This window comes from Hypanus sabinus, chromosome 15 (genome assembly GCF_030144855.1).
Source record: "Hypanus sabinus isolate sHypSab1 chromosome 15, sHypSab1.hap1, whole genome shotgun sequence".
NCBI lineage: Eukaryota > Metazoa > Chordata > Chondrichthyes > Myliobatiformes > Dasyatidae > Hypanus > Hypanus sabinus.
In genome coordinates this window covers 13,230,006-13,253,215 of record NC_082720.1, presented here as the reverse complement: position 1 = coordinate 13,253,215, position 23,210 = coordinate 13,230,006, and the positions used below count along the sequence as shown (strand labels likewise).

The following is a 23,210-nucleotide window of genomic DNA, read 5'->3' as shown; positions in this document are numbered from 1 at the left end:
CCCCCCCTTACTTTCAAATTTTACTATCTTTCCTTTCAGTTAGTCCTGATGAAGGGTCTCGGCCCAAAACGTCGACAGTGCTTCTCTCTATAGATGCTGCCTGGCCTGCTGTGTTCCACCAGCATTTTGTATGTTGAGTGAAGACCTTTGCCAGGACTGTTGATCTTTGCCTCTATTGGGCAGGTGGAATACATCCAGGGTTTTCTTGAGATGTGGCAGAATTTTCCATGGGGATAATTGCTTTGAGGTAGCTGGAACTGGAAAGTTATTAATTAGTAGGCAGCAAGACTTTGCCCAACAGAGATCAAAGAGCATCAGAAGTGGGGTTGCAGGTAACTTGTCCTTCTTTTGATGCTCTGCTCCACCCAGCGAAGGTGGGCCTGCACCTCTGGCTTAACCACAACTACCAAAGGATTTATCACTCCAGGCTTGCCAAGCATTGGTCAGAGGCCAGTGAGGAACATTAGTTCTCTATGGTGGGTTCCCATTAATTCCTCAGTTTCAATTATATTTAGCCAATCCAGTGCCAGGCTTGTGGCATGCAAGAATTCACCATGGCCATATAGATATAAACATGCATCTGCTACCTGCAGGAATGCAAGGTTACAAGAATATAGAAGCAGAAGTTGGCCACCAGACCCCTCCAGCCTATTCCCAATTCAAGGTCATTGTGTGGCTGATTTGCCCAAGGCCTCCATTCCTCTGCCACACCTGTTCCATGTAGCACTGATTCTAGGTTTTTAAAAAGTTGGTTAGATGGCCCAGCACCCCAGACTCCACAATCCTCTGGGAAAGAGAAATAGTCTTTCCACCCTCTATGAACAGAAATTCTAATGCATCTCAGCTTTAAATTCCTGCTGGCTTGCGTTATAACTTGTGTCCTCTTGTTGAAACTCTTACCAGTGGAACAATGTCACTATTGAACCTATCATGCTCCTTGGAAAGTTTCCCTTTTGACTTCTCCCATTCACGCTCATGACCTTGCATTTTCCTACATTAACGTCTCTTGGCCAAGTGTTTCCTTTCCCATTCAACTTATCTATATCCATTTGTAGAGTCCAAGTATCCTCTTTGGATACAGTAAGGAACAGTAAGGGTAAAAAGACCCTAATGGGTGTTGTGCACAGGCCCCCAAACAGTAGCGTGGATATTGGGTATAAGTTGATTAGGGAGTTAACATTGGCATGTGCTAAAGGTAATGCAGTCGTTATGGGAGATTTCAACATGCAGGTGGACTGGGAGAATCAGGAAGGTGCTGGACCCCAGGATAGGGAGTTTGTGGAGTGTCTAAGGGATGTATTTTTGGAACAGCTTGTGCTTGAGCCAACCAGGAACGAGGCTATTTTGGACTTGGTGATGTGTAATGAACAGGAATTGATAAGTGATCTTCAAGTAAAGGAGCCATTAGGAAGTAGTGATCATAACATAAGTTTTTATCTACAATTTGAGAGGGATAAGGGCAGATCAGAGGTGTCAGTGTTGCAATTAAATAAAGGAGACTACGGAGCCATGAGTGAAGAGCTGGCCAAAGTTAAATGGGTGGATGTCCTGGCAGGAAAGACAGTGGATCAGCAGTGGCAGATATTCTTGGGGATAATACAAAAGATGCAAAAGCAGTTCATTCCAATGAGAAGGAAGGATTCAAAGAGGGGGAAGGGGCCACAGTGGTTGACAAAGGAAGTCAGAGATTGTATAGCATTTAAAGAAAAAGAAGTATGACAGGGCTAAGATGAGTGGGAATACAGATGATTGGGAAAGTTTTAAGGAACAGCAGATCTTAACTAAAAAAGCAATACGGAGAGAAAAAAATCAGGTATGAGCTCAGTCTAGCCAGGAATATAAAAGGGGATAGCAAAAGCTTTTTTAGCTATGTGAGGAGAAAGAAGATAGTTAAGAACAATGTTGGCCCCTTGAAGAATGAATTGGGAGAAATTGTTATGGGAAACAGGGAAATGGCAACAGAATTTAATGCGTACTTTAGATCTGTCTTCACCAGGGAGGACAGCAGCAATCTCCCAGATGTATGGATGGGCCAGGGTCATAAGATATCAGAGGAATTGAAACAGATTGACATTAGGAAAGAAACTGTGATGAGTAGACTGATGAGACTGAAGGCTAATAAATCCCCGGGTCCAGATGGTCTGCATCCGAGGGTTCTAAAAGAGGTGGCTCAGGAAATTGCGGATGCATTGGTAATCATTTTCCAATGTTCCTTAGATTCAGGATCAGTTCCTGATGATTGGAGAGTGGCTAATGTTATCCCACTTTTCAAGAAGGGAGGGAAGGAGAAAATGGAGAACTATCACCCTGTTAGCCTAACGTCAGTCGAGGGGAAGATGCTTGAGTCCATTATTAAGGACGAAATAGTGGCATATCTTGATGGCAGTAATAGGATTTGGCCGAGCCAGCATGGATTTGCCAAGGGCAAATCATGCTTGACTAATCTGTTGGTGTTTTTTGAGGGTGTAACAAGGATGTTAGATAAGGGTAAGCCAGTGGATGTAGTGTACCTAGATTTTCAGAAGGCATTCGATAAGGTGCCACATAGGAGATTGGTGAGTAAAATCAGAGCTCATGGCATTGGGGGCAGGGTTTCAACATGGATAGAAAACTGGTTGGCAGATAGAAAGCAAAGGGTAGCAGTGAATGGGTGTTTCTCGGACTGGATGGAGGTGACTAGTGGGATACCACAGGGCTCTGAATTGGGACCACAGCTCTTTACGATTTATGTCAACGATTTAGATGAGGGCATTGAAAACTATATCAGCAAGTTTGCTGACGATACTAAACAGGGTGGCAGTGTGACATGCGAAGAGGACGTTAGGAGAATACAGGGAGACTTGGATAGGCTGGGTGAGTGGGCAGATACTTGGCAGATGTCATTCAATGTGAATAAATGTGAAGTTATCCACTTTGGAAGCAGGAACAAGAGGGCAGAGTATTGTCTGAACGGTGTAGAGTTAGGTAAGGGAGAAATGCAAAGAGACTTAGGAGTCCTAGTTCATCAGTCAATGAAGGTGAATGAGCAAGTGCAACAGGCAGTGAAGAGGGCAAATGGAATGTTGGCCTTTATTACAAGGGGAATTGAGTACAAGAGCAAGGATGTCCTTTTGCATTTGTACAGGGCCCTGGTGAGACCACACCTGGAATATTGTGTACAGTTTTGGTCTCCAGGTTTAAGGAAGGACATTCTGGCAATTGAGGAAGTGCAGCGTAGTTTCACTAGGTTGATTCCTGGGATGGCAGGGCTGTCTTACGCAGAGAGATTGGGCTTGTACACACTGGAATTGAGGAGATTGAGAGGGGATCTGATTGAAACGTTTAAGATAATTAAAGGATTTGATAGGATTGAGGCAGGAAATATGTTCCAGATGTTGGGAGAGTCCAGTACCAGAGGGCATGGATTGAGAATAAGAGGTCAGTTATTTAAAACAGAGTTGAGGAAAAACTTTTTCTCCCAAAGAGTTGTGGAGGTGTGGAATGCACTGCCTCAGAAGACGGTGGAGGCCAATTCTCTGGATGCTTTCAAGAAGGAGCTAGATAGTTATCTGATGGATAGGGGAATCAAGGGATATGGGGACAAGGCAGGGACTGGGTATTGATAGTGAATGATCAGCCATGATCTCAGAATGGCGGTGAAGACTCGAGGGGCCGAATGGTCTACTTCTGCACCAATTGTCTATTGCAGAATGCTTTCCCAACTATTCCCAGAAATCTAGGATAACTCTGCCATTTCTCCAAGTCTTTTATGGATAGCACCAAGGAATGATCTTTGGAGGAGTTTCACTAGCTTATTTCAGTCATTTTGGGGGGAAAAATTATTTTGTTTGTGTCTTCTGTAATAATCAGTCTCTAGCACACATTAACAGTCTTCCTTGGTACCAAGAGACTGTATCCATTGAAGGATCTCAATACATGCCCTCTGAAAATACAAGTTAACTGGAGCTGTAGCATCAAGTCTGCTTGTTAAATTCTCACTGAACTAACATATTTGCCAAATGCTGTTCCCTTTCACAAAACTGAGTTAATTCAGTTTGCTTGATTAAACTTTTCTAAATGACTCCCTTCTTTGAATTGGTTCCACGCCTGCACCCCCTAACTCCGCTACACTTTATTACCTGTCAGTCACCTTGTGTGCAGCCTTGTGTCACTTTATGGACATACAATCAATCTATTTGTATAGCCTCTCATGTATTTGTATTTGGTGTTTTTCTTGATCATTGTTGTGTTCTTTATCTTTCATGTTTTGTTTTTGTGCTCAATCCGATCTGGAGTAAGAATTATTTAATTCTCCTTTACACTTGTGTACAGTAAATAACACTAAATGATTTTGAATCTTGATTCTAACATCTTTCAAACAATAAATGTTGTCAACTGGTCTATAGTTTCCCCTCCTTGAATAATCTTATCATATTTGAGTTTTCCAGCCCACTGCTGTCCTCCCTGGAGCTTATGGAGTTCAGGAGAAGTTCAATATACACAGTGGCCACTTAATCAGGAGTGAAACCCTTTGCGGTCTTCTGTTGCTGTAGCCCATCCACTTCAAGATTCAACATCTGCATTCAGAGATGGTCTTCAGCACTTTTGTAATGCATGGTTATTTGAGTTACTGTCACCTTCCTGTCAGTTTGAATTGGTCTAGTCATTCTCCTCTAACCTCTCTCATTAATAAGGTTTTCAGCACAGATTTCCTGCTCACTGGGTGTTTTTATTTGTTCTTCACACCGTTCTCTGAGACAGTTGTGTATGGAAGTGCCAGCAGTTCAGCATTTCCTGAGATTCTTCACCAACACTTGTTCCAAAGTCAGTTACTTGGATCACTTTTCTTCACCATTCTGATGTTTGGTCTGAATCTCTTGACCACATCTGTGTGCTTTTATCCATTGAGTTACTACCACATGATTGGCTGATTTAGACACTCACATTAACGAGTAGGAGTACCCAATAAAGTGGCCATTGAGTGTATATGGGCAGAGGGGCACTCTAATTGCCTGGTTAGCTATTGTTAAAAAAGAGTTTAAGTAGATATGACATGAACCTTTGAAATGCTTTATGTCACTGAAGTTGCTTTTATATCAGTGTCATGGTAGCCAGCACCATCGAATCCTGGTCTAGGGGGTACCTACTGGTGCCAAAGACCTACCAGTTGTTGAGTATTGGGTCCTGCAAAGCCAGAGTCACCAGTTATGCTTGGGTTCCAGGGTGAGCACTTCTTTCATATACTTGATGCTCACAATTGCAAATGGACTTGGCAGGCTTCTGAGATTTTGCCTCAGAATTTACTGAAGAATTATTATGCATGTAGAGAAGATGATTTATCTGTCTCACTTTGGGAGAGTAGTATTAAAGTGTTATGCAGTTGATAGAACAGTTGCCTCCAATTCCACTGAGGTTCAATCTTGCTCTCCCCCCCCCCCCCCCCACCCACCAATGCTGTCTGTTGGAAGTTTCCTCCGTGTGACTACATGGATTTCTCCCATGTACTCCAGTTTCTTCCCACATCCTAGACACTGGTTGCCCCAGTTGTAAACAAGTGGTAGAATTGAGGGAGTTTTAATGTGAATGTAGGGGGAATAAAATTGGATTAGTGATGGTTAATTGCAATTGGGTCATTGATAGTCCACATTGCATCTGGTGGACCAAAAGGCTTGAAGGATGAAGGATTTTGTGAAAACAATAACAGTTTTGATTATATTTTCACTGGTACATTGATCCTTTGTTGCTGCCATCTGTAAACAGGAAGCTAACTGTGGGTGATATTTTCATGGCACCTATCCACAGCAGATGCAAACAGCATGTCATGCACGGTTGTTTCTGTATTGTTTATTGGCAGCTTCGGCTGTGTCTCTCACATCTAGAGGATGGGAGCTAGTGGACTAAAAGCAGTATTATTCCTCGTATTAGTCACCCATCTCGTTTCTCAACCCTCCTTCCGTTCTTCAGTAGCAGCCTTGGATAGTAATTTTGAGTAGGGATCATGCAGGGGTGCAGAGGGCAGTTTATCTTGTTAATTTATTCTGCCTTCCCTTTCTACGGACTCTGTCTACACTTCCTGCCTTGGTAAAACAACCAACATAATCAGAGGTCCCTCCCAGCCCAGTCATTCATTCTTCATTCCTCTTCCATTGGGCAGAAGATCCAAAAGCCTGAAAGCACAACAGCTTCTACCATGCTGTTATGAGAATTGAACAGTCCCTTAGTGCAATAAGGTGGGTGTAACCTCACAATTTACCTCATTATAACCATGCACCTCATTGTCTGCCTGCACTGGACGTGTCTCTGCGACTCTAACACTGTTATTGTTTTCTTTTGTACCTCTACCTTAAAGTAGTGTTCTGATAAGTTGATATAAAATTTGAGGAGAGAAGAAGTGAGTGGCATCTCAATTCTCAAGCTATTCTCTATCTTAGTGATGTGTGCCCTTGGCTCTCTGACGACTGCTGATGCCACACTGCTACTAATAGTAATTGTACAGGAACAACAACACGCAGCCCCCAGCCTGAGTCACTATTCAAAGCACCTCCTGCCATGTTAGAACTTATCAATAGTAAAATCTTACTCTATTGCTGAACAACCTAATGTTAAACAGTAGAACTGCAATTAAATTTAATAAGCTCTGTCTTACAATGGAAGCTTTTGTAGCCTTTTTATATTTCTTGTTAGATTAAGCCTGTGTTCTACATTCCATTTCTTTTGCAAAGTGTTGATCCTCCTTGGGTGAACTTGGAGTCCAGAGTTCAAAATCACACTGAGTGTTTCAGAATATAAATTAGAATATAAAAGGAAACTAAAAGCCATTATTAATAAAAGTAGTGAACCAGTTTAACATGAGCAGCAACTTGGCAGTTTAATCATTAATATTCTTGAGGATGGAAACTTTTTTTTCTTTGTCCAGTCTGGCCAATGTTTTTCTGGAAAGTCTAGACCAACATCAGTGTAGCAGACTCATAGCTACACTCTGCATTTGCCCAGTCAGCTACACAACCCTGTAAAATGAATCCTGCCATTGCCAATGGTGTCAACTAGTGTCAATGTTGTTGTATTATGTTATAATTAATGAATGCAAATGCCCATAGAAATAATTAAAGAAAAAATTATTATGTTTTTCCTTCACACAAGAATCTGAAAAAGATATTAAACTGATTCTAAGTATGTATACCTTTTGGGGAAAAAGCTGATCATGCCCAAATGATTTGAAAAGTGCTGTTATATCTGCCCTCCCTCACAGATGATTCTGTGAGGTATAGTTGTGGGGAACACCTATTCCTGCCTGTCAGGTTGTGTGCCTTCGTCCTACAATCCTTATGATGATGATCCCACGATGACATTGGAGGGTGGGGGGAAGCAGCTGCGAAGACTGGTGGCTTCATTATCTCCAAGAATCAGCACTGGAGTTCTTGGATTCCTGCAAGTCTGCTGTCAGTTAATTTCTCCAATCACTGTTCTCTCTGTATACCTCTCCTCTCCAAGCTCATTTTTCCCTTTCTCTATTCTCTTCTCAGTCAATTGCCCTTAACAAAGTAGAGCTGTTAACTTTAAAGATGCATGTTAGTTCTCCAGAAATGTAAAAACGTATTTCTTAGATCCTGCTTAAGATAGTGACAGAAAAATGGCATTATTAATTTCGTTTAATTTTATTATTCCTTTGCACTTGTAATTTATGAAGAAATGAAAGTAAGGAAAACTTGCTGCTTTTCTGATATTCCAGAATCATTTAATTGGGTAATTAAGATCCTGTTGAATGTCATTGCTGACAGATATCTCAGGAGACAAATGCCAGGTTTATGGGAGTAGTGATTTTGGAAAGGCATATTACTCCAGAATATGTTTAATTTAATTAGACATGTCTACAAGTTACTGCCAGATAGCTACTATTGTTATCAGTGTTGACAATTGTTCATTGTGCTCAGAGACAGTCTGTCTGTCAACTTTTCAAGACTAATTTCACCCCACATTCTCCAGTCCTAGTGAAATTGTTGGTCTGTATTTGCCTGAAGTAACCCACCCCTCCCTCCCAATTTGAGCTTCTGTAACAATTCCTGCTGAGATATATTTTTGTTGATGTCTGTTAGTTCCATCAATGTTTGCTCATGTTGAAGATGCTGTGAGTATTTCTGATGTGACATCATTGTCATGACTTTTGTGGAAGATTTTTTGCTGATGACTTGTGTCATGTCATGTTTGGGCTAAGTTGTATCTTAGTACCTTCTGTAATAATTTGTTTTGAGGCATGATTTTATATTGAGATGCTTTTGGGCTGACTAGTGTTTAGATTTTTTAGTAATTCAGAGGAATTTGGTGTGATACTTTGCTATTCCAGATGGTTTAGAAGTGCATCCCGGTTATGTGGGGTTGAGTTTACTTGTTGGTCAAAAGCCACTTCCGTTGTGCCGATCGTCAATTCACCCATTTGAAGTTTGCAGCAGCTTTTTCCCATTGGTTATGTACCTGACGCTGGAAGAACTCAGCAGGTCAGGCAGCATCTGTGAGAAAAGAGTAGCCAACGTTTCGGGCCGAGACCCTTCATCAGGAATGGGGGGGGGGGAGAGAGGGCCGAAGCCCAGTAATAGAGATAGAGGAGGGGTTTGCCTTGTTCTCTGGTTTCAGGCACCCCAGGGGTATAAGAATAGCACACGAGGGAGGCTCTGTCTCTTTCATTTGTCCCCAGGGTCTGTTTCACACTGGGGTCTAGACCAATGCTGAAGAACCATTGAGAAAGTATGCTGCAGATATCGAAGGGCCCTGGCGCACTCTTAGCTAACTGTCTGTTTGTTGGATATTTAGTTTTGTAGTTTGTGCAACTTGAAGACTTGGATGTTTGGTCAGATCTTTTACTGTTTGCAAATAAATGATTAATATGTTTATTTGTAATCCTTGGCTTCTGTCTCTCTCACCAAACCTGTGAACCTGCTTCCTCATTTCTGTCACAGGATACTCTGATACCTCCTGCTGTGTCTGTGATATGGAACTTTAGAGTTGTCACCATAGTATTGAGAAAACTTTGAATAGTGTTGCCCACTTGAGTCTTAATACCAATTTTCTTCTGTTTTTATTCTGCTAAAGAGAGAAGTCATAAAATTTAACACGTAGAACTCCTACATACGCCTAGAACAAGATGGAGAAAAAGGTAAGACTACAACTTCTACAGTAAAACCTCGTTTAGGAAAGACTGGTGCTACATTACAAGTTTGCCAAGCCACCAAGAACAAAGCCACGTGGTGATGGGTGTAACTTTTAAACTCATTAAAGCTTGTTCGGTCTAGTTGCAGTATCTACAGTGAAAGAGCAGAACACTACTGACACTTTTGTTCCTTGTACAATTTTAACTTTGCAGTTTGCAGTTAACTATGATACTGTAACCAAATAGTTTTAAGTTGTGTGTAACAGCTTCTGCAAATATTTTCAAAGTTATTATGAACTACCTAAACCACTTTAAATGTTTAGCACTATTTGATTGGTTCCCAACTGGGCCAATAATTTGAAAGGGATTTTTCTTAGTACAGTCAGTCTTTGTCTAAGGCTCTTCTATGAGTATGACCAGCTAATTTGACTCGGTTTGGATGTTTATAAATCTGCTCTTTATTCTAATTCATAATTATTATGGACACAATCAATATTTGATTTATTTTCTCAGTCACATTCTCCACGCTGTTAGATTTCCTTCATTTATATTTTGTTAGACATGGTCTAAGCTGCTGCTAAGCTGAAGTGTGAATTACTTGTCTTGAGTAAGACGATCATGTCAAGTCTCATCACAGTCATAATTGTCAAGAAAATAGGCCCTTCAGCACAGCTTGTCCATGACAACTAAGTACCTACATGAATTGTCCCACTTGGCCCAAATTCCTCTAAACTTTTCCTATCACGTACCTGTCTAAATTTTTTTTCTCTGTGTGCAGTGTTATTGCACCTGTCTCTACCACTTGCTCGAGTAGCTCTTTTCACCGATTGCAATTCCCTTGCAATTTGTCACTTGTCTCAAGTCACTGCATTAGTTTTCAAAAATTTAGGTGGTTTTCCACGTCTGTGTTTTTCTTAAAAAAAAATCTTGAAAAGTGATTTTTTTTTTTTCATTTCTGAATCAGGTAGGTAATTCCAAGCCTCAACTTTTTACACTTTGACAACAAAGATTTTTGTCCTCGCCATCCAGCTGTTGTAGCAGATAACTTTCAAACAGTATGTACAAAAGTCTTTTAGTCTAAATCTGGAGCAAATTATAACATTAAATGCTTGGAAACGTGTTACCCAAAAGAGCTATTTTCTAAACTTGGTCTAAATGTGCATGAAAATGACAGGAAAAAAAACTGAAGAAGCTGGAGGTCTGATATTTCTAAAAGAATAGAGGATGCCAAAAACATATAGCAGGTTAGGCCAGATCCGCAAAAAGAGGAACAGGGTTGACATTTTGGGAAGATTGCCCAGCTAAATATTCCCAGTGTTTTTCTGTTTTATTTCAGATTTGCAGTGATCATAACTTTTATATGTTATTGTACATGGGAATAATTAGCAGAAATGTTTCCAGTTTCACACCTGGAAGCTGGTCATCTTCAATGCATTTTAACATTTTTTTGACCCTCTGTTTATCCCTCAGAATGAATTGCCTTCACCACAGAAGCAGAGTGTCAAGAGTCGGTCAAAATCCACCGATGAGATTGTGCAAGCCAAAAAGGTCCTTGTTCATAAACAAACCCTCTCTGTAGACTAAGAGCAGTTATGCCTACTGTAAAATTCATGTTATGGTTCAAAATGTATTTCTATCCTGGCTTCTCCAAGTCTTGTTGTTTCAAACTTGTTACCAGTTTATTCCCTTGTGTTCATTTTTTTTTCATGTCAATAGTGGGGCAGGAAGTCATCTCGTCAATGACTGTTCCATTACTGGCTCAGAATAATCAGGAACTCTGGTTCGTTTTCCCATTTATTTTCTTTTTCTCCCAGTCTTTTTAAATAGAGACAACTTTCATTTGGTCGCAATAAACAGACAAGGTGAGAGTGGATCAGTTAACATACTGGATCAATAATCCGGAGACTGGACTGACAATTCAGAGACCCACTCTTAAATCCTACCATAGAAGCCTTAGAGTTTGAATTTGGTTATAATTACATCCATATTTCTCCCCTCCGCTCGTTCTTTAATGGCTCCCTGAACCACGGAGCCACAGTTTCGTTGCTTACCCTTCCTACAACCCCACTCTTTCTCTCGGAGAGCAACAATCTCAGCCCTGTTGGGCAAATTCAAGGCCTGAGGCTCCTTCAGCAGTACCTCTTGGATCCCCAATACCTGCTTCACTCACATTCACATCTTGTCCCTGAACACAGAATGAACTTGAGTAGTTAATCTAATGGGTATGGCTGCCAGGTAACTCTTTACCACCCCCCTCCTCCCCCAGATGTAACAGTGTTCGAAGCTCAGATTCCAGGTCATCACATTTGAACCCAAGTTCCTTGAGCAGCCAACATTTGCTGCTGGGAACCACAGTGGTTCAGGTCCACCAGCTCCCACATCATGGAGATGCAACATATCACCTGATCATGCAGCCCTATTTTATTTAATTTGTTTGTAAATTTTTTCACTTAACTACAATAGTACAGTGCAAAAATCTTAGGCATTTGTATATGGCTAGGGAGCCCAGGACTTTTGTACTGTACAATTTTCTGTATTGATTCAAAGATTCAAAAACTTTATCGTCATTCTAACCGTACATCAGCTCTGCAGGGCAGAATGAGACAGCGTTTCCCAGGAGCGGTGCAATCATAACATAACAAATGCAACACTAAATAATAAACATAACAATAATTAGTAAAACACAATAGCCACATGTCAGTTTAAAAAAAAAAGTTATAAGTGTCCAGTGCAAGTTATAAGTGTCCAAAGCAGAGTCAGGTAGAGCAGCTATTTAGCAGTCTGACTGCCTGTGGAAGGAAGCTGTTTAGTAGCCTTGTGGTTTTAGTTTTGATGCTCCTGTAACGTTTACCTGATGGCAGAAGAACAAGCAGTTCATGGAGAGGGTATGAGGGGTCTTTAACGATGTACCGTGTCTTCTGGAGGTGTCGACTCTGAAAGAGGTCATGGTCAAAAGGTAGGGAGACCCCAATAACCTTCTCTGCTCCCCTAACCATCCTCTGCAAGGCTTTATTGTCGGCAGCACTGAAGCTGGAGTACCAGGTCAGCACACTCTCAACCACTCCTCTGTAGAATGTAGTTAAGATGTTAGTGGGGAGTGATGCTTGTTTCACAGTGCAATCTCTGCTGGGCTCGTTTCACAATCCCAGTGGTGTTCCTGGACCAGGTGAGATTGTCCGAGATCTGCACCCCAAGGAACTTGATGTTTTCCACTCTTTCTCCACTGTGGAGCCGCTGATGCTGAGGGGTGTGTGCTCAGGCTGAGACCGTCTGAAATCGACGATCATCTCCTTGGTTTTGGTGATATTAAGCATCAAGTTGTTGTCACTGCACCAGCTCTCTAGGTGTTTGACCTCCTCCCTGTACGTTGTTTCATCATTTTCGCTGATGAGCCCCACCACTGTGGTATCATCAGTAAATTTAATGATCAGGTTCTGCTTGAATCTGGCTGCACAGTCATGTGTTAGCAGTGTAAACAGCAATGGGCTAAGCACACAGCCTTGTGGGGATCCAGAGCTCAGTGTGATGGAGTCAGAGATGTTCCTGCCAACACGGACTGACTGTGGTCTGTCTGTCAAGAAATCCAGAATCCAGCGACACATGGCAGTGTTAAGGCCCAGCAGCGACAGTTTCTCCACTAGTCTCTGCGGGATGATGGTATTGAACGCTGAACTGAAATCAATGTACAGGATTCTGGCATAAGTGTCTTTGTTGTCCAAGTGAGAGAGAACTGTGTGCAGTGTGGTGGATATTGTGTCCTCCGTAGAGCGACTTGGACGATAAGCAAACTGTAGAGGATCCAGCGATGAGGGGAGGCTGGCTGTGATATGAGGCTTGACAAGCCGTTCAAAACATTTCATCACTATGGGGGTCAGGGCAACGGGACAGTAATCATTCAGACAGGCTACAATTGATTTCTTTGCTACTGGGATGATTGTGGAGATCTTGAAGCATCTGGGGACAATGGCTTGACTAAGGGAGATGTTGAAAATGTCTGTCAGGACATCTGCTAATGCATCAGCACATTCCTTGAGCACAAGTCCAGGGATGTTGTTGGGACCTCCCGCTTTTTGTAGGTTGACCCTGGCAAGGACCCTCTGTGTTTGCTCTGAATCAATGATTGGAGCCAACTGGTCAGATGGTAAGAAGGGATTGGCTTTCCCCCTTGCTGTAGTGTTTGATGCTTCGAAGCGTGCAAAGAATTTGTTAAGCCTGTTAGGAAGAGAGGCGTCGCTGTCATCAGTTTTCTGCCTGATCTTGTAGTCTGTCAGAACTTTAATTCCCTGCCACATCCATCTGGTGTCACCTGGGTCACAGAAGTGTCCATGTATTTTGCCCGCGTAGGCCCTTTCCGCTTTCCTGATCCTGAGTGAAAGCGCAAACCTGGCTGAGCGAAGCGTACTCCTGTCCCCCGATCTATAGGCTGTGTCACGAGCCTTCAGTAGCGAACGCACCTGTTGTCATCCATGGCTTTTGATAACCATGTGCGGTGAAGGTTTTCATCACAGTGACATCCTCCGTGCATTTGGCTATGTAGCTGATTACTGCCTCCGCATACTCCTCAATGTCTGTATGGTCATCACAGGAGGCTGCTGTCTTGAATATGTCCCAGTCCGTGTGGAAAAAACAGTCTTGTAGTCCTTTTGGCCAGACCTTTATCTGTCTTTTCTCTGCTGTCATGCGTTTAAGCAGCGGTTTATATGCTGGTGTTAACATGACAGATATATAGTCAGAATGGCCAAGATGTATTGCAACAAAAAACAAATTTCATGACGTGTGATAATAAACCTTATTCTGATATGGCCCTCTATTGTGAACTGAGAATGGGAAGGAGGCAGGGAGAGGGGGAATCATGGTTGGGGGGTGGAAGGGGAAGAGAGGGAGTGGGAAGCACCAGAGACATATTTTGTAATGATCAGTTGCTTGGAATCAAGTTACCTACTGTCTCAAGGCTGGATGTGTCTGAACTCTCACCACTCAATGTTCCTGGCTCTATTTCTCTACCATCTGTCCCGTACCCCTCCCATGGCACTGTACCCTCGCCATTCCTAATGTCCTTGCTCCTGCTAGATTTACAAATTTGCTTTCTGTTCCATGTTGACAAATACAGTATTGTAGAAAAGTCTTGGGCACCCTGGCTATATATATGTGTTATATATATATATTTATGCAGAGTACTGTACATAAAAAGGGGCCTGCTTCAGCAGTAGGTGAACTGCAGTGAGCCAGAATCCTGCTATAGGAAGGAAATATTACAATCGAATTATCCTTGTCTTTATTAAATGGTGGAGCAAGTTTGAAGGGCTGAATGGCCTACACCTGCTCCTATTTTGTCTAATGACATCAAAAGAGTATTTATTTCATTTGCGTGCACTGTCACAGTCAGAGGTGGGTTCTTTTAATAACTATCTGCCTCAGCAAATTAAGCCCTTTGTGTGTTAATTGACATGGGATATGGATACTGAAATAGTGAATTTCAGTTGCATTCTGTTTTTGACTCTCAAAGTGACTGTGGGCTGAGACACGTGTTGATTCAGTGCTGAGCCACATGAGCACTGCTGGTACACCAAGCCAATGGCAGGTTGCTCTCAAAACTGGGTCTGTAAAATGTGCCAGCCGCATACATGGGTGGAAGCCTCACTTTACCCTTGTGACATACAGATGTATTTCTTGTCAAAAATGCATTGACTTTCAAGTGACCAGTGACTTTTTTTTTGCATGTGATAGGCTTTTCACACACCTCAGATATCCCTGCCTGGAAAACCAGAACTGGAAAAGCTGAAGGTAATTAAAGACTGAGTCCTCCGCTCAATAGTAACCATAATGTTTTCACCATTATGCAATTTTGTCATGCATGATACATGCAGGTATCAAGTTCAATTATCCACATTACAGCCTTCCCCTGTCCTCCTTCCACATGCAACAGCTTTCCCATCCCCTTCCTTATCTAATCTGATCAGCTCAAATTTCTCTGCATTTTGTAAATGGTTTGAGGTCTGTTCTGCAAAAGCCTATGGAATTCCTATTCCTCTGTTATGATAAGTGTCCTCTTTCAAATTGAGCAGATCTCAAGAAAACAAATGCAAGCACCTTACCTGATTTGGTTTGGAATCCATCAGTATCTGTAATCCCATAGTAATCTCTATGACTAATAACTTCACCTCTTGCTAGTAGAATGGTAAATCCAGCTACAGATGCCCTCCAGTGGATTTAATGTACATTGTTAAGAGTTTAAGAAGTAAGACAAAACATTTGTCTTTATAACATTTGACAGGTTTTGGCAAACAATTTGTATAACCACCAACCAAAATCCTATTCTGGAACTCAGTCTTCTGTAGTTCCTGATGGTGTAGATGGTTTGCTTTGTTGAAGGTCTGAGTGTGGTTCACACCTGGCACTGATTGAATTTCCAGTCATGAAGTCAAGCTGATATGTTTTCATGACTGGCATTATATTACTATGACATTCTCTTTCTGGCTGTTTACAGGAAGCTACTGAAAGTGAAGAAGTCCTTTCCACTTCAGAAGATGATGAAGCATTAGTTGAGAAGGCTCAAAATTGACCCAGATTCCTCATTGTTATTGATTATTGAGTACACAAAATATTCTGACTAGGGACGTAGGCCACAGATGAATAATGTATCCAAGGTCCCTTTCAGCAATTCACAGAAATGTGGTTCCCATACTTCAATGTTTACTTGTCACTGTATATCTTTAATTGTGTCAGTAATCATGATTATTGATTGTGTTGTCTGTGGTGGTGGGCAGTGTTTCTTTAATCTTACTTGGTAACTGTATGCAAAAATTAAAATTGTATTTTGTGGGTGAATCTGCTTAACTGCACTGTCATGGAGAAACATGGTCAAAACTGTGCCACAAATTTTCATCCAATAGTTTAGTTATTTCCCAGACAACGGATGAATCAGCAACATGGTCCTTAACATTACAAATCAAGGTAATTTTTAACTCTCTGCCTAGTAGAGAGTCTTGCATGCCACAAGCAATACTCAGAAATTCAAGGACCACTGCCTACAAATTGCAGCTTAAACTGCACAGTGCCATCCTGAACTTTAGAACTGGCCTCCTGCTATACAGAGATCTCTTTAGCCACTGAAAGTGACAAAGCGACTCCTGAAATGTTTACATTGTAAATAAAAAGTCCTTGTCTTTGAATTTGAAATTTCATGTTCATATTCTGGGTTATCTTCATTCACTGTTTTCCACTAGAGATTTTGCCAAAAATGAGCCTTCATTAGTTATGTTTTCATTTATTCTCTTTTTGTTAGTTAGTTCTATATTTTTCCTTCGGCTATTCTAAACTTCTGTATTGAAGAAATGAAGCTCAAACGCGATTAAATGAAGGGTTGCAGCACAAAACATCAACTATTTATCCCCTCTGTCGATGTTGCCCGAGTTTCTTCACAATCTGTGTAGTTTTGACTTAAAAAGATACAATGCTGTGACGTTGTCTGCATTCTAAAATGTAATTCTTTGTTGTGTAGTGAAATCAAGTTTATTGTCATTTAATTATACATGTATATTGTCAAATGAGACAACATTTCTCCGAACCAGCGTGTAAAACTCCAAACCACTAATAGCATCAATAAAATTAGTGTAGCATTCTTGTATGTTTGTTCCTGTGCCATGGGAATAAAGTGAGTGACTTTATGTAGATGAATATTTGCAAGTGTTAATGTTTTGCCAGTGGTGCTTTGTACTAACAGAAGCAGTTCTGCAGATGCTGAAAATCCAACGTAATTGCAGAGGAACGCAGCAGTTCCAACAGCATCTATGTGAAGGAATAAAGAGTCAACAATTTGGGCCAAGACCCTTCAACAAGAGTGGAAAAGGAGGAAGGAAATTAATAAGGTGGGGAGGGGAAGGAGTACAAGCAGGCAGTTAATAGGGGATGATATGTTATGGGTAGGGGAGGGAATGTAGAGAGCAGCTGGGAGTTGAGGTGAAAAAGATAAAGGGCAGAAGAAAAAGGAATCTGATGGGAGAGAAGAGTTGATCATGGGAGAAGGAGGGAGGTGATGCAGGTGGGAGAAAGTAAAAGGCTGCAATGGGAAAAGGGGTGAAGTTACAGGAAGGTAGAGCCATTGGGTTGAAGGCTACCCAGATGGAATTTGAGTTGTTGCTCTTCAAGCCTCTGAGTGGTCTCAATAATCTGTGGGCCAACATGTCAGAGCGGGAAGTGGAATTAAAATAGTTGGCTACCTAGAAATTCTCTCTGCTGCAGGTGGAGTGAAGATGCTTGACAAAGCAGTCTCCAATCTACAGCAGGTCTCACTGATTTCAAATTTGAATTCAAGTTTAATTATCATTGAAGCATACATACATTCAGCTGAAAGAAACAGCATTCCTTTGAGGTCGAGGTGCAAAACATAGACGGCACATTCAGCTAAAGAGATTGTTTGGGACTCTGAATGGTGCCGAGGGAGTTTGTGAATGGGCAGGTGTAGCACTTACACCACTTGCAAGGATAGTGCCAGGAGCTCACTGAGGTGGGATGAATGGCACTGATAATTGATGACTATTTGCATGCAATTCCAAAGGGATTCACCAAATATTCCCATTTAGGACTACTACAGCTGAAATCCACAGTAACAGTCATGGGTACTTCAGTAAGCAATTTGTTTTAAGATGCTTAAAAAATCAGTTGATCCTCAAAATTGGTGGGCCCCAGAATGCAGACACAGGTCTTGAGTACATTTTCCCTTTAAGGAAACATGGAAAACATGTTGATCTGTGCTATGATTGAAAAGCAGAGCCTCAGATGCTGAACTCCCTGCTGGTGAATGTACAGTCTCTGGAAAAATAAAAATGGAGACATCAGTGCAGGATTACAGTACCAGAGGGACATCATGGAAACATGATGCGGTCTCACCATTCGGACACAGCAAGGCAGCCTGAGAGCTTCAATATACACTGCAAAGACTAAACAGTTGAGTGTTAAAGGTTGAGGAGGTAGCACATACTTCATGATTAACTCATCATGGTGCACAGATGTGGATGTTCTATCCCAATCCTTCAGTCCTGGACCTGAAATATCCAGTGGTCAACTGTCCTCCATTTTATATGCCAAGGGAGTTTTTTGCCCTCATCCAGTAGCAGTGCATATTCCATCCCCGATCAATGTCAGGTATGATCATGGCTGAGTGTCATGATTAACTGTCAGAAATCAGCGCACCCTGATGCCCTCCTTATTGCGGGGATTTCAACCAGGCCAGCTTGAAGGATTCTCTGATCGACTACCAACAACGCATCACCTGTGGAACCACTTGACCACTGTTACACACCATCAAAATTACTTAATTTGCCATCTTTGGAAAGTCTGATCACCAGGCTGTATGTCTACTCCCAGCATACAGACAGACTGAAGACCACAGCCCAGTGATGAGGACGATGAAGGTAAGGTTAAGGAAACAAAGGAGATGCTTTCATGACTGCTTTGAGTCAGTGGACTGGACGATATTTGGAGATTCATCATTGGATCCGAATAAATATGCTACAGTTGTCACTGACTTCATCAAGACCTGTGTGGATGAATGTGTGCATTCAAGAACAGGATGAGTGTGTGCCTTTGAGAACATAGTAGACATACCCAAACCAAAAGCCATGGATGAACCATGAGGTTCGTAGTCTGCTGAGGACTAGATAGCCACACAAAATGCTGGAGGAACTCAGCAGTGTCTAAGGAAAAGAATAAAAAGTTGATGTTTTGGGCTGAGACCCTTCTTCAGGACTGAGAAAGAAGGGGGAAGATACCAGAATAAAAAGGTGGGGGGGGGAGGGGAAAGAGGCTAGTTGAAACTCTTCATCAGGACTGGAATAAAAGACAGGAAGTCAGAGTAGATGAGGGCCTCATTCTGAAACGTTGACTGTTTACTTTTTTCAATAGATGCTGCCTGACCTGGTGTGTGTTGCTTGGTTTTACAGAATCTGCACATTTTCTTATGTTTGTGAGGGCTAGATATGTGGTATTCAAGACCAGATTTATCCAAGAAGCCCAGGAACAACCTATGGAAGAGTAGTTTAAGAGTGGGAAAATAAAACATCTCTGTTTGAAGTTACGGGCAGCATTGGCAGTTTTCAAACAATTACATCCTACAAGGTGAAGCTTACCATCATGAACGGCTGTGTTGTTTCCCTCCCAGTTGAGCTAAATGCCTTGGATGCACACTTTGAAAGGGAGAATATAATGACGTGCGCAAATCCCTGCATTATCTGGTGACCCGGCAATCTCTGTCTTGAATGCTGATGTCAGGTTATCTTTCAAGAGAGTGAATGTTCGCAAGGCGTCAAGCCCTGATGGTGTACCCAAAAGGGCACTGAAAACCTGTGCCAACCAACTGATGTGAGTGTTCAAAGACATCTTCAGTCTGAATGGACAATGAACCTATGTATGCTACCTCACTACTTTTTCTTTTGATTTTTTTGCACTATTTATTTATTGTAATTTACTGTTTTTATTATTATGTATTGCATTGTACTGCTGCTGCAAAACAAATTTTACAACATATGCCAGTGATATTAAACTCTGGACAAGGGGATCAGGGAGTACATGATCCCTGCAGAAAGTCAGAAGTGGGGTGGAGAAGGGAGTTAAAGATGTGCTTAGAAGTAGGATGTGGTTGAAAATGGCGGAATTTGTGAAGAATGGTGTACTAGATGCAGAGGATCATAAGGTGGTAGATAAGGACAAGAGGAACTCTATCCCTGTTACGGCAACTGTTATAGATGTTCTATTTAGAACATCTGAGATGTCCTCCTCCATCAATGAATGGGATTTCCCTTCCTCTACTATTGATGCTCCTCCATTTCCAAAACCTCTGCCCTCACCCCATCTTTCAGCTGCCATAACAGGGATAAAGTTTCCAGTCATTTCTCCCCCTTCCCCCTTCTCTCTTTTTCTATTCTCCATTCTGACTCCCATCTTACCCTGTCTCCTTACCTGTCTGTCACTTCTGGGCCCCTCCTCCTTTCTTTTCTCCTATGGTTCACTCTCCTCTCCCATCAGATTCCTTCTTCAACTCTTTACCTTTTCCACCTGTCACCTCCCATTTAATCTCCCCTGCGCCACTCACTAACCTTTCCTCCCACTCGGCTTCACCTATCACCGGCCAGCTCAAACTCCTTCCCACCCCTCACTTTCTGGCTTCATCTGCATTCCTTCCCAGTGCTGATTAAGTGTTGACCCATTGATGCTGCCTGACCTGCTGATTTTCTCCAGCATTTTGTGTGCTATTACGTATTCACAAGATTGCTGTCATTACTCATGTTAGGACAGAGAAGAGGCTGTGAAATTGTAATACCAGAGAGGAGTGGAACTTGTGAGAGCCAATAGTTAGGCAATGGTCAGCAGTAGACTGTAGTTCTAATTCTTCTGTTTAGATGGACAAATAATCAGGAGGTCAGCTGTTCACTGCTCAAGGTCTCCCTCCTCAACGAGAAACTGGCTGGATGATGAGTCTTGAAAAGGATAATGTGTCTTTAATGGAAATATAGATTCCAGTTACAACAAAGGATGTGTGACACCATATTTCTGAGTACATGTAATGGAGTTTAAAGTAGGCTGTATTTATGAAAATCATTACAATTAAAATTGTTTTGCTTTGTGGTTATATATCTGATTTAGTTTTAAACCATCCACTTTCAAATATTTCTATTCTTTGTCTTCCTGCCTTATTTATACACAGAATAAGAGAGGGGCAGGAGTAGGCTACTTAACCCCTCAAGCCTGCCTGCTATTCAATGTTTTACTATTATTTTTTTAGAGATACTGGCTATTCTGGCCCAATGAGCCACACTGCCCAGAAACCACCTATTTATCCTATCCCAATCACAGGGCAATTTACAATAACCTACCAACCAGTACATCTTCAGACTGTGGGAGGAAACTGGAGCAGCCGTAAGAAATCCACTCACTCACGGGAGAACGCACAAACTCCTTATAGACAATGCCAGAATTGAACTCCGAACTCTGATGTCCCAAGCTGTAATAGCATCGTACTAACCACTACGTTACCTTTGTGCTCAGGTCACAATATGATAAAAATGATCATGGCTGATCTGACCTTGATCATTTCTGTGCTCATTTTCCATAACCCTCAGACCCCTGACCTTTAAAAAAAAAACTGTCTCCACTATGAATAGAAGTGTTGAACTTGCATTCGTCAGAGATGGTTTCTCTCTACAGAGTGCCTGGTAATCAACATCAGGAGCGGTAGTGGAAGCTGTTGCTTTGGGGGGGGGGTTTATTTAAAAGGCTCTTAGATAGGCAAGTGGATGGAAGTAAAATAGAGATTATGCATTGGAGGGAAGGGTTTTAGATTAATCCTGGAGCAGGTCAAAAAGTTGGGTCAATTTTGAGAGCCAATGGATCCATTCTGTGCTGTACTGGTTCTATGTGTAGAGCTTCCCTTTACTGCACTGGGGGTTCCAGAATGAGGAATTGCCTCTAACATTAAAGATAAACAAACCAGAATGTTTATGAATATAAAGGAGAAATTCCTCAATAAAGATTATGGGATCTGTAGGAAACAGCTAAAAGAAACATGAGTGGCAATTCATGCTTTCAAAGCGGAAACAGAGAAAAGGTCAGTCAGCGTCTATGGCAGAGAAAGAGTTGAATGTTTAAGTCAATAACCTTTCATAAGAACTGGATAAAACTAGGAAACAAGCAGTTTCTAAGTTGTAGGGAAGGGAGAGCAATGGAGGAGAAAGGAAGGGGATATCTGTGATAGGGTGAAGGAACTGCGAAGTAAGCTATATCCTATTTCCTACATTGTCTGGTTCTACCTGCAGGAGGCATGTAGCTTGGTGACTGTCCAGAGGAAAAAGGAATAGGCAGATAGTGCAGAATACCCCTATTGCTGTTCTCCTGAATAACAAATATGCTGCTTGGGATGCAGTTTGGAAGGGTGAGGGGAGCAAAGGGAATGACCTACCAGGGAAAAGCTGGAGTGACCAGACTTATGACTGTGGCTTAGAATGAAAGCAGAGGGGTGCAGAAAAAGAGAGCTGTGGTGATTGGGGATTCGGTAGTTAGGGGAACAGACAGGAGGTTCTGTGGATATGAAAGTGTTACGAATGTGGAGCAACCCTGAGGGGCCGAAGGGTACAAAGTCGCCCCCTCCTTTCTGAGAATCGGAAGATCGCTATTATTTCGGGTCTGAGACCCAGGAAATGAGAGAGATACACATCATGTCAATAATGAGAGAGAGAGACGCAGAATACACAAGGTTTGGAATGTCTCCTGACATAAGCGGAACGGAACCACTGACTACTGCCGTTGTCTCTTGGAGAAGGAATTGTGTATTGAGTACTATTCATTGAAACCCCTCAGGGGACAACCAGAGTGGTCTGGTTGAGGGATTGCATCACCCCAACCTGATTGACATCTGAGACCCCGTGAGTGAGGATAAAAGAGGGGTCTGGGAAAACACCCCTTTAGATGCACCAGGAGAAATGCTAGAAATCCAGTGACAGTGTTTTATAGCGAAGCCGGTGAGAGCTCGTGTGTGTCGTCCCTTGCCTGGGTGGCGGGCTTATCACGGAAGAATGGTTTAGCTAAAGGAGAGGTCACATTTGAACAGCCACACCAACGGGACACCTGACGGATCGAAATCATAAAGGAAAGTCGGCAAATTTTTCTCTTTCTCTCTCTCTCTCTCCCTCTCTCTCTCTCTCCAACTATTGCAACACAGTGACAAACAAACGACCGCAGTCTGTGTGAACTGCAGCGAACTTTATACTTCCATCGGACAATTCATTATCCCCTAGACAACGATAGAGCTTATTTCTTATTGATTATTATTATACCCGCACTTTTAGGTTTAGTATTAACGACGTATATTATCTGTATATTTGCATTGATATTATTTTTGTGTGTTTTTACTAGTAAATACTGTTAAAAATAGTATCACCAGACTCCAACGGAAGTCTCTATCTTTGCTGGTAAGTAACCCAGATACGGGGTTCGTAAAAACTGTGACTCTAGAAATGTATGCTGCTTTGCGGGCTGGGGTCAGGGATCTCTCAGATTCGGTCCATAGCATTCTTAAGGAGAAAGATGTGTAGCCGAA

The 23,210-nt window shown here is 42.0% G+C and overlaps 1 long non-coding RNA gene across 1 annotated transcript in view; it reads left to right on the top strand.

Moving 5' to 3' along the window:
• LOC132405306 (uncharacterized) overlaps positions 1–20,734 on the top strand; it is a 38,845-nt gene extending 18,111 nt beyond the window's left edge. The window contains exons 2-5 of the long non-coding RNA XR_009515803.1: positions 9,064–9,127; positions 10,592–10,669; positions 14,849–14,905; positions 15,609–20,734. This is a non-coding gene — a long non-coding RNA (uncharacterized LOC132405306). The remainder of the gene's footprint in view (positions 1–9,063; positions 9,128–10,591; positions 10,670–14,848; positions 14,906–15,608) is intronic.
• Positions 20,735–23,210: the final 2,476 nt, after the last annotated feature.